This window comes from Octodon degus, unplaced genomic scaffold (genome assembly GCF_000260255.1).
Source record: "Octodon degus isolate 3935 unplaced genomic scaffold, OctDeg1.0 scaffold00203, whole genome shotgun sequence".
NCBI lineage: Eukaryota > Metazoa > Chordata > Mammalia > Rodentia > Octodontidae > Octodon > Octodon degus.
The window spans coordinates 3,686,908-3,697,615 of record NW_004524779.1 but is presented as its reverse complement, the minus strand read 5'-3'; positions in this window follow the sequence as shown (position 1 = coordinate 3,697,615).

The following is a 10,708-nucleotide window of genomic DNA, read 5'->3' as shown; positions in this document are numbered from 1 at the left end:
TTCTTTTAAAATAATGTGCTTTCTCTTGGGGCACTGACTGTGATAATTTCAGTATTTCAGAAGGTAAAAGTAGCCCAGGTCTCAAAGTAGAAGTATTACTTACTGAAAATAAAATAAGCTTTCAAATTTCTACAGGGTGGAGTCACGATCTTTGTTGGGGTCAGATTGAAGAGAAAACTTAAGTTTAACAGAAAGATGTGACTTAGAAATGGTTACTTTTGATGAGTATAAAGGGTTCAAGTAGTGTGTTGTGTTCTTCCAAGTAATTATAATGGATCTTTTCTTAGAATTTTTAAAATAAGAACTACTAGAAGGGAAGAGGGACTGGGTCCTTTATTTTTCTGCCACCAGTGACCAGCTTCACCTGGGCTCCACGGACATGAAGAAAAGCTACTGATCCCTGGCCCAGGGCTGAGGCTCCCCCAGGCTTCCTCGGGCTGATGTGCTCAGTTACAGAGATACTCCAGCACATGGGAGGGAAAGCAGTATGTCCTGACACCATGCCATGCCATCTGGGGAGCACTGCAATTGTCAATTTATAAATATATTGCTTTTATAGGAGTCAGGTAGCATTGTATTTGCGTGCATATTTATGCGGCAATATATTAGACATAATCATTTTAAATATAAAACAATTTGGGTAACTGCTTTAAAAACATTTTAACAAACCAATATAAAAGAGCCTGTAGCTATGACCAACCTCTGACAGGCATTTATCATGGATTAACAAATTGGAAATGCTGAAAATCCCCTTATGAAGTTTGTTGAATTGCAGATTATTTACCTGGATATGTAATTGAGCAATACTGTGTCTGGACTGCTACTTGTGATTAGGGGACCTCCCAGGGGATCATATTAATACCAAAATTACTTAGCTTTTTATTAATCAATTATGGGCTTCTTTATTTAGGGGACATAGGGAATTTGTACTGTGGAAAATCCATAAGGACTTTTAAATTTCTTATTAAATCTTCTGAAGGATTTTCCCTAAATATGATTAATAACAGAGTTCTATGACATGATAAGGAAGCAAAGTATAACCCTGGTAATTCTAAAAGAAAATTACAGGTAACTTAACTCCAAAAGCAGTAAGAATTAGAATAGCAAAAGGTATCAAGATAAAGAGAATCAAATCCTTTGAGTATCTTCTGGTTACTTTGGAGAAAATGTTACCTGCTTTAATCATTTGGATTGTATGTGCTGGAAATGCAATGGTGATTAAGAGTTTGATGAATGTATAATTTGACTCTGGATGTCAAAGGATCACAACTCTAGACAGTAAATATTGCCCATTATTGCTTATGCCCATGTAACTAACAAAGGGAAAAATCTTACAACTTGTAACTTGGACCTCATCAATACATTTATGTTAATAAACTTCTTTGTGGAAGAGAACATCACTGATTTGCTTTTGGAAGCTTAATTTTCTCTCTTTTAGCATTTTTCAATTAATTCTTTCCAATCCAAACAGACTGAGATGGAGAATACTGAATCTTCTATTTTTGTCTGCCTGCTTGTTTGCTTTGGAAAGCCTTGTCCTTTGGTTGATATGAGCATAACATAACAGGGAAAGTGGCGTGTTGACTTAGTCATTCATACAACTTTACTAAATTAATAGTGTAATTGCACACCAATCAGACCATAGAAGACACATGAAGGCATAGAACCTGGTACTGGGGAAAAGGCAAGGAGCTGTCACATATAATAGAAGTCCTTTGAGCCAAATAGGGGCCAGACACATGATGGTACCAGGTGCTGGGTGTGCTGTTTACCCATTACATGGCCAACAATGGACACTCGCGAAATTCAACTCACAGTCTTCACTGGGAAATCACAAGTTCAAAGTTTGGATTGAAGTTAAACCAAAATAAAGGAAAATCATATGAATGATCAAAGGGTGATCTTTTTTCTTAATTCTTAAAATCTAACATTTTGTTAAAAAATACTGTTAAATTATGAAAGATGTAACTACTTTAAAATGAGTATTTTAAAATAGTTGCTATTTATTGTTAAAATGACGTAATTTGCTGTGGAGAATTATTTATATTTTAGCTCCTAGGAAACTGACCCAAGTGGAAAGATTATACAGTGATTGGAAAAACTGAATGATAAATTTGTTGGAAATCGGAGGAAATAAATATGAGCAATGGAGGAACTTCACATAGTTCTCTATTCTTTGGTCAATAACTAAATGCATGTGAGGCAACAATAGCAAGATAGATAGATGATAGATAGATAGATAGATAGATAGATAGATAGATAGATAGATAGATATAAAAGATGATAAAGATAGAGATAATAGATGACAGAGATAGATACATAGACATAATACATAGATGATAAAGACAGATACATAGAGATAATACACAGATAATAGAGATAGATAGACAGACAGACAGACAGACAGATCTGATGCATTACATGCATGACTCAGCTGCACTCACCTTGTGGTAGTTCAGGCTCTAAGCAGTGTACTTCCAGCCCGGTAACTTTGGCGACCTTTTATGTCCTGCTCTTCTGACAAATGATAGCAGAAGTGATTGGAGTCCCAGGAGCCAGAACTTGGATGAAGAGTTACTGCCTATAGCTGTAGCAAAATACTAGAAGCAGGGTACTAAGAAAATGAGAAGTCTGAATCACAGTCATCAGCCTATATCCAGTTATTTTTTCCAAGCAGAAACAAAGGTGAAAAGGCAGCAAAAACACAAAGTTAAACAAAGAAAGACAAAAGTTTCTGCTGAACGAGGAGATGAAATAAGATTCTTCAGTTACCGGTGGGCATCTACACTGTCTTTCCCTATCCGGTTTCTACAGCTCTGTGAGAGTACCAGAGCTTTGGCCAGAGACAAATGTTTTATGTTTTGGGGCATTTCTAGTATACATACCCAAGCACAGGTATTTTTCCCTGTTATCTTCATTTACCTTTAATCCCATCCTGAGGCAAGTGGACTCAAGGTAATGATCTTGTGTCTCCTGTCTGTGACCAGGAGTGGGAGAGATATAAGGAGAACACTTGCTGCTGAGTTGGGCCTCTCAGGAATGCCTTCCACTGGGCCAGTCAGTTCCATTTCTGAGGTCCTTAAAGGCCGAGTGACTTACTCAAAGAAATTGCTATAATGCCGATGAAGGCTATTATCAAGGGGCAGTTGAAAAGCTTAAAGAATAACTAAAATTAGCAGCTTCCTGAGCAACCAGAAACTTTTTTCTATGTGTTTTTAAAAACATCTGACTCCAAAGTTGAGGCTTTTCCTATTGATTATGAAAATCAGGTGAAAATATGATCAAGGAATTTCACTCAAAGGATGCTGCACATGTATTTGTCTCTCCCACCTCCATTAACATCACCAAATTCATAGGGGCGCATTGTCTAAAGATATTTTGTCCAGTGAGCTGATGAATCTGAAAACAAAATACCCTTCTGTACATTTCCATTACTACAAAGTTTGCTGCTTTGGGGGATGAAAACAGAAATTTGATACTCGGGGTCCAAGTCAGCCGTGTTGCATTTCAACATAGGAGTGTGTGTACAAAGCACAAATGGGAGGGGAGAAAGAGAAGACTTCATACTACCATTTGTTTAATTTCTCAGGAGACTGGTATTAATAGAGTATACTTTTAAAAGAAGTAAATTAACTTTAGACAATGTTGAAGGAATATTGTATATGTAGGATCAAATGAGGAGAAAGGATAGTTTTGCCAAAAGCAACTGTTATCAAGGTTCTGGAATTAATTGGATGCTTTAATTGAGGTAGATTACTGGCTAATGCTTGCTTGAATACAGTAATTCTCCTATTAAATTATCTTTGAATAATTACCTGAAATTTCTCAGCTGCGAGGACTGATGGCCATTTAATTGCACAGTGATGCTGCTATATAATTACTTAACAAGGTGTCCTGTAATAGTTTAATTCCCCTTTTACTGAAAAGAAGTGGATGAGAAAGTAACCACAAATACCCCTTTTATAAAGAATAAATTGCTGTCGGATTTTCCCTTCAAAGATTATTTATTATTTGAAAGTAAATGAAATTATTTCTAAATTCTTGATTTATAATTCAAATATTGATGATTTTCCAAGCAGAGTAGCACCTCTCCAACACACAACACATTAGGTAACATTTCAAAGAATTATAATTGTCATTTTTCAATTTTTGCTTATCATGAACATTCCATGTCTCATCATTAAATATTCAAGACACTACTTCTCTCTCTTCGTTTTGATTGAATATTTTATCTAAGGTTTTCAAATTAAATATATCACCAGTAAATGAATGATTAAATACTTTTAATATATGGGCATATGTCAGATGAGTACAACATGACAGAAAAATAAATGAATTTTTTGCAATTATTTCATGAACAATCTACAAAGAAGGTGGCTTCTACCAAAGAAGGTGGTTTACCAGCCTGTAGAGTACTGTAACAGGGGCTGGGGTGATGGCTTAGTAGAATATGTGCTTCCCTGGCAAGGGCAAGGGTCTGAGTTCAATCCCAGGTTCTGCTAAATGAATAAATTAATTAAATATCATGTTAAAAAAAAAGAATACTGTATCAGATGGTATTGGGACTCAACAACAAATAACACTGGACTTTGGTCAGATTTACCTGATTGACCCCTAGAGTAAGCAGCATCTGATACTGAAGGCAAAAACAAAAGACAGAAATTTTGAAAAATTTTCTCTCTTGGGCCATTTAGAGATATGAAAGCTGACACAATAACCAGAAAGGCACAGCTAATCAGGATACAAAATAAATAAAAAACTAATTTTAGTACAATTCCTATTTTAGCAGCTAAATATTTTCCCACAATTCTCCTAGAATGATTTAACATTGTGTACATTTCTTCAATACCAGCATAGCATGCTTCTTAAGCTTTATAACACCAAACACATGTTGGCAAAAATTAGAATCTAAAATTATTTCAATAAGTTGCACAAATGGGTGACATTAGTAGGATGAGGCTTGACAGGTTCAAAGCAGGGACAGTCACGCATGGAGGACAGAGCGTTCCAATTCCAGGAGTTCAGTAACACTACTGAGTCATTCTGGGAAACTAAATATGAGCTCTCACCTTAGGTCTATTTCTACAATTAAATCTAACACCAAAATGCATAGTTGAAAATGTAGAATGTAGAACTCTTAGTCCTACATGTTGGTTAAGATTAAACTTTCTAAACTATCTTTGAACAATGAACCCTCCCAATGTGTATCAACTGTCGTCCTGGCTCCAGAATAAACAGTTTCATCCTATACATGATATAGCTTTGGAATAAGATAAAAAGGTGGCACAGAATACCCTTTGTGATGATTGTACAAGGAACATGAGAGACTCAGATGATCCATACTTTGATGAAATCATGCTCAGATGTTATAACTACAGTTGTGCGAGTCTCCTAAAAAGCATGCCAGTCAGAGATGTGTACAGTTTGACTTGAGAAGGGTTTCTTTGTGCTGCAAATCCAAAATATAACCTCACTGCATAGAAGTAGCTGGTATGAAAACCATACATCAGATATTAATCTTTGAGATCTTTAAAATGAAAATGGAGTTTTGAATTTATGTTGAATGAGAAGGCAAAAGCTAGAATTTTTCTTTCTTTTTTTTTTTTTATCATTTCAGCCTTTGTGGTCCATTAAAATTTTTTTTCAAAACCAAACAGAAAAAAGTTGCCCCTGATTCTTATAGAAGGAGGGAATTAGGTGATGCAGGTGAAGTAAGGATAACTTTTTTGGTGAATGGTGGAAATAGAGGTGAGGGACATGAAGGATGAGAAGATGTTTTTAATGATTCCCAAAATCCTGTGCACCACAAGATGCTGTCCTGGGGCTTCTTGCCAATATTTCAGTCTTTTGAGATCCAGGTCTCTTGAGTACTCCCGGTGGTAAGCGGGTGCCAAAGGAAGCATGATTCTGCTTCTAACCAGTGATGAGAGGGAAAAGGGTATGCTCTGTCTGTGGCAGACTCTTTCTTCATACTGCAGACTCAAGGAGACTGCCAAGCCAGTAGCTCGGATGCACGTAGGGCATGTCCTGTCCGATAACTGTCCCACTGGGATATGGAACAATACCAGTCAAGGTACAAGACCACCCTCCTGAGCTGGTGGACCTCTTTACACTGTGTATGGTCTAGTAATTTATTTTTCTCTTAAATAGTACTGTGGGTAACAATGATAAAATAGCAACAGAATTCTTCTGCAGACTCTGTAATTTTTTATTTCTCTGAGTAGCAATTGTGTATACATTTCTGTGTTTTTTATTCAAGAAATACATCATGTGCTTCACTAAGAAATATAGCATCATTATCTTTTTTAAAAGGTCCTAATTTTGTTTATTTAAAATTGGAGCTCTGTTCCAATAACATGACTTAATCAGTGGGTGTGGTAGTTTAATACCACTGTTGTGCTTGACTTGAGAATCAACAATGTTCTTTTTCAAAAATAGATATAGTCCTTGAAGAAATGAATAGGCTGCTTTATTAAAAATGGACTTCATTTTCTTGTGTGGATTTTCCACAAATGGAAATCTGTATTTCTGTAGTAATTATACAGGAAATCTTCCCTCAACCCACATATCCGCTCACCCCTAAAATAAGATAAAATAAAATAAAATAAAAATTTTTCATGTGGTTCCAAAAGGAAGGAGACATCTACCCTGCCTCTTGTCCCAGTAATGCATCTTCTGCCAAAGGCCAAATGTCAAATTAAATGGACAAGACAAAATAGAAATGTGTTTATGAGGAGCAAGCTGCTTTGTCCAACAGGGTGTGGATGTGTGTTTACAGTAGGGTCACTCACTGTTCAGTGACTAAGATCGATTCTTCATTGGGATTCACATTTGACCATCAATGAGAGACCACGATTAGGTCGAACTTTGATCAATCTTCCTGCCAACAGATCTGGAATCACATTTTAAGCCTGATCTGAGCTCATGTTCTTCTTTTATTCCAACACAAAAGCTTGGAACCACAGCCTCACTGAAGCATCCTTGAAATCATTTGTGTTTCACTAGTGATGTGAGATGTGGCAATTCTTTCATTCCACAAACTAGATGGGCTTTTTTCCTCTTTCATCTAAAGAAAATTACTTAACCTTTGATGGCCTCATTCTCTCATCAGCAAGCCTAGGGCTTAAGACTATAATGAGTAGCTCCCAAACTTCCCTGTGTTTAATAATAATCTAGAAGCTTGTTAAAAATGCATTTTCCTAGGCACTGTCGCCTATGATACTGGTTCAGTTGATCTGGGGTGAAGTTCAGGCATCTGCATTCTTTAAATACTCTCAAGGTGATTCTGATAGACTACACATTGGGAAGTGTGGCTTTGAAGCCCCGTCCAAATTCTAGCCTCTGCAATCAGTGCATAAGTCTTAGCACCAGAGGCCTCCTAGAGATCCAATTGATTTCCGTATAAATTGGTTAAGCCACACAAATGTGATGATTGCACAGGGTAACAATAATATAAAACAGCTAATGTTTATTGGCATCTTAAGGTTTGGATAGGCTTTATTTTAATTCCTCTACAAACATTAACTCATTAGGCCTCTAACCCTGTTGTATCCATTTGATGAGAGTGGAAGCAAAGCCACGTGGAAGTGATGCCATTTGTTTAAAAGTGAAAGGGTCTTGAGAAACAGACTGGCAAGGAGCGAAGCTCCAAATTAGTAAATGCTTGTGAATTTTTAAAAATTGGCAAGTTTCTGGCTTATTTCACTAAAACATGATGTCCTCTAGGTTCATCCATATTGTAATAAATAACAGGCCCTCCTTTTAAAGACTGCATAGTATTCTTTTGTGTATATATACAATCAATTACCATTTTTCCATATCTATCCATCTGGTACATTCTGGGTGTGTCCGCTGAACCTTCTCTTTAGTGTCAGCCCTTTAAAGGAAATAATAAAAATAGCAAGCCCAGGTCACACTATGTGCTGAGTTAACTTGTCCTGTGATAATCACAGTAATCCCTGTGATGGAGGTATATGCACAAAAGAATACTTCAAACCTTATGGTGACCCTGAAAAATGTCAATATGACTGTCTTCAAGTTGAAGATTCATTTCAAGATAACATAGATTATTTGAAAGGGAAAATTGTCAGATAGAAAAATGCAAAATGCAAGTGGCCCCTGTGATTCCTGTGATACCGCTTTAACTTTAGGCAAGTTCTATGATTTCTCAAGGCCTCATTTATTCATCTGTACAATGAAGATAACAACTGCCAGTGAGATAGCTCAGTGGAATCAGCACCTGCTTTGGCAAGTGCAGGGACCAGGGTTTGATCCCCAGTCCCACATGCCATGCCGGCCGCACCCCTGGGGTGTGCTGAGCAGGCAACTGAGACCAGGTGTGGTGGCACATGCCTGTAATCTCAGCACTGGGGAGACTGAAAACAGGAGGCTCACTGTGAGTCCAAGCTGCATGGTGAGACCCTGTACCAAATACATAAAATGAAAAAAAAAAGATTACAATGCTACTTACATTATACAGTTATGAAGGTGAAATGAAAGCATAAAGCACTCTAAATCTTGGCATACTATGAATACTTGGTAAATAGCAACAATAAAAAGAATAGGGTGTTGGTTTTTAAAAGAATTTACCCCTGTATTGGTAGAAAACTTAATCATGTATCAAACTATGAATAAGTAATTTGTTGAAATAATAATGGACCTCCATAATAAGGACAGTAAAGTAAAATAAATGTAGAAAACTGCAGTTTAATTAACATTAAATAATTTTGTTGTAGCTCAAGAAGAGACATAGGTCTTTAATATAGTTAAAGAAGCCATAGAGGGAAAGATAGAAAGCGGATTTTAGTAGCCTGTTTGAATATTTATATTCTTCTGAAGCCTCTTTAACACCTGAGAATTCTTTGGAAGGCTCTGCTAGCCAAAATCGAAGATGTATCTGAACACGCAAAGGAATAGGTGTTTCTTCTACTAGCAAACAACATACTTCTGTATGAGGGAGCTTATAACAGAAGAGAAAATGGCATGGTCTGTTTTTCTACTTCTATCCTGTGTTGAACAGTTTGCCATGTGAAGGGGAATATAAATGAAGGTCCATTTTGTAGCAAATATATATATGGACAAAATAGGATAGATATACAGCTGCTTTCTCTTAGTTCAATGAGAAGATTTGTACTAATAGTGTTTAGACAGGATATCATGTCTGCATCTTGTACTCTGAATAACTGCTATGGAGACAACAATATGCAATGTATTAATTGTTGTAACTGTCCTACTAACCTGTTTTCAAACTGTCTCATTGTTATTTCTTTCTCAATAAAATTAATTAAAAAATAATTTTCCATGTTTGGTGGGTTATTTCTGTTGTCATTCTTGGGATTGTGAATATTTTGATCCGTTTCTAGAATATCTTTCAGTACTCTTTGTAGGGTTGGTTTGGTTATCATGAATTTCTTTAATTATTCTTCGGCATGGAAATATTTCACTTCTCCATTCAACTTGAAAGAGAGCTTTGCAGGGTATATCAGTTTGAGTTGGAATTTGTTTTCTTGTAGGCCTTGAAATACTTCACTCCATGCTCTTCTAGACTTGATGGTTTGTGAAGAGAAATCTGCTGTTATCCTGATGGGCTTTCCTTTAAATGTGATTTGTTTCTTTTCCCTAGTGCCTGTTAGTGTGTTCTTCTTGTGTTAGATTTCTGGGATCTTTATTATATATCTGGGTGTAGTTCTGAGCATTTTTATTTTCTTCTTCTTTCTTTTTTATGTATTTAGTACAGGGGCTACAGGATCTCACTACACAGATCGAACTCAGTAATTCTCCTGTTTGCAGCCTCCCAAATGCTGGGATTACAGGCTCGCACCACATGCCTAGTCTCAACTGCCATCTCAGCACACCTGGGGAGGGGGTGTGCATGGCACCCCGGGGATTGAACCCAGCCCCTGTGTCTGCCTAAGCAGGCACTTTAATACTCTGAGTTATCTGGCCAGCCCTGGGTGTAGTTTTATTTGGGTTGATATTATTTGGAGTTCCAAATGCCTCATTTACCCACATACACAGGATAGCTGAAATGATTCTACTCATAATTTCCATTGTTTTTTCTGAAAATAGCAGTTGATGTTTAGAATTTTCACCTTGACTAACTCTGTATGCCGATATCTGTGATCTGAGCAACTACATTGAGGACAGCAACATGTAATATAAAACCCACGGTTGGATGCCTCTTATCTTGGTCTTCTAAATGAATCCCATTCCTAATTTTATCAATTATTATACTCTTTTTAAAATATATTAAGACAAAAAGACAAGGGAGAAAAGAATAAAATTTCTTAAAAGCAAGTGCCAATATTCAATTCTTTCCCCAATCTTGCATAACTTTATCTGTTCATCTGAGCAACAGATTTGATGATAAAAATAGATAATATAACAACCATTGCTACTTATCTATTCCTGTTTTGAAAATCTGTAACGTGCATTATTGGACATTACCCTATTTCTGTATTTTTCTGTTTTTACTCTTCAAAATAAATTACATTAAATTTTAAAAAAATGGTACCACAGTTAATAAAACTCACAGGCTTCTTAGAAGGTTTAAAACCACCCTGAACCATTAACTTCTACTCCACTTAGGATGTTCTTATTCTCTTGCTTTTCCTTCCCTCCTCTTCTGGGTAACTCTTACTTAAGGCCCCCCCACAGATAACCTCCCCCTTCTGAAAGCCTATGCTGCAAAGGTGCCCGGTAGGCTCCA